At 34.9% G+C, this 1,611-nt stretch overlaps 1 protein-coding gene across 2 annotated transcripts in view; it reads right to left on the reverse strand.

Annotated features, from left to right (window-relative positions):
* The window catches only part of LOC119587076 (peptide methionine sulfoxide reductase-like), an 8,677-nt gene extending 7,066 nt beyond the window's left edge, over positions 1-1,611 (reverse strand). The window contains exon 1 of one of the 2 annotated variants that reach the window (XM_037935823.1): positions 1,487-1,611. The gene's annotated coding sequence lies outside the window, so the exon portion shown is untranslated. Of the gene's footprint in view, positions 1-1,155; positions 1,254-1,486 lie in introns of those variants that run through there. The other variant, XM_037935824.1, reaches the window with a different exon arrangement.

The following is a 1,611-nucleotide window of genomic DNA, read 5'->3' on the forward strand; positions in this document are numbered from 1 at the left end:
TTACATTTCATAATATTTCCATTTAAGCTAGACAAAATCACTGCCATTGCTTGGCAATTGTACAAATGATTAAATCTATAGAAAGTGTACCCAGAACTTCAAATTCAATTGCATTGTATCCTCGACTTCACTGTTATGGAAATCACATTTTCAAATTCAAATTTACAAAAAGCATATCATGAATTTTAGCTTTATGACAATCGTATCCTCAGCTTTAACTTTACAGAGTCATATCCCCAACTTTAACCTCCCGAGCACGATGACATCTTTTAAAGTGTCTCTGTAACAGACCAGAGTTTCTCTGTTTTCTAATCTCGCCGGCCTAGTCGTCTGAAATTCCTGGCAAACTCCAGACGACTGGGTTTGAGGGCATGATGGTCCAGCGAGACTTCCAATGATCTTTAAAAATTCTGTCTCTTCTTTTAGAGAAATTTGGATCAGCAACACCCTAAGGGTCAAAAATTAAAATTTCTGAAAATCATATCCTCAGTTTTAATCTTCTGTAAACTGTATCATAAACTTTAATTTATGTTAATGGTATCTTAACTCCACTGGCATAACAGCGTACATATATAAACACTATTCACTTTTATTTTGCTTTGTTTTGTGCACTTATGGAGCTCATTACATAAAATATAATTTATCCTAAGACAAAACCACTATTTACAGTGCATGTTCCTGACACCAGAGTTAAATTAACAAATAAATAAGCAATGAAAATAATTTTTCTCTATCCTACAGGACTGTACCTTCACAAACCCGAGATATCAAATGGATAAATCTTGTAGAATCTAAATATCCACAAGACAAGATAAGACACTGCTATCTATGATTTTTTTTATTACATAATGAGGAAAAACATAAAAATATTATGATGTAATAAGAATTCTTAACTCTGTAAGTACATCACAAGAACAACAATCCCATGTTATTCATTTTGGGACATAAATGAATTATCATAAAAGTGATAACCACTTTAATTCTATTCAGGTGCATAAATGGACCATTAAATAAGTGATAACTGTTTTAATTCCTATTTCTGCTCATGAAACAGAACACCTTTCCAGCACAGGTCTCACAGCAAGTTCAAATTATCTGCAGCTTTTCTTATTATTTCTCTTTATTCCCCGTTTGTTAGTGGACGTCCTTACTTACATCCGAGTGCAGGGAGAGTTGAGAAAAGAGTGAAATGAGAATAAAAGAGAAAAGAGATATAAATAAAACGGCTCACTTTCTAAATATATTTGCTGTTAGCTTGTGTAATCAACGCCCCGTGTTATATAACTTCTAACTACACTTCCTTCTAACTACACGTATCATCCCTTCCTCACGACTCCCGAAGGCCTTTCCATAAAGAGAAATTACACAATAAGTGAACAAACCCGATAAAACTTTCAGAGAAACAAGACAAGGGAATATCTGGCCAGACTTCGTGGGGGTAAACACACACATTCTCCATCTATTTCTTTCTTCAATTAATACTCACACCAGCTCGGAAGAACGTGTGCACCTGGCGTAAGATATTCATGGACAGCCACTGGTAAAAAGAGAGCTAAAAAGGGAGCAAAATACGGGGTGAAACGGCGTGAAATAACCTTTTTTTTCCCTTCG

This window comes from Penaeus monodon, chromosome 22 (genome assembly GCF_015228065.2).
Source record: "Penaeus monodon isolate SGIC_2016 chromosome 22, NSTDA_Pmon_1, whole genome shotgun sequence".
Lineage (NCBI taxonomy): Eukaryota > Metazoa > Arthropoda > Malacostraca > Decapoda > Penaeidae > Penaeus > Penaeus monodon.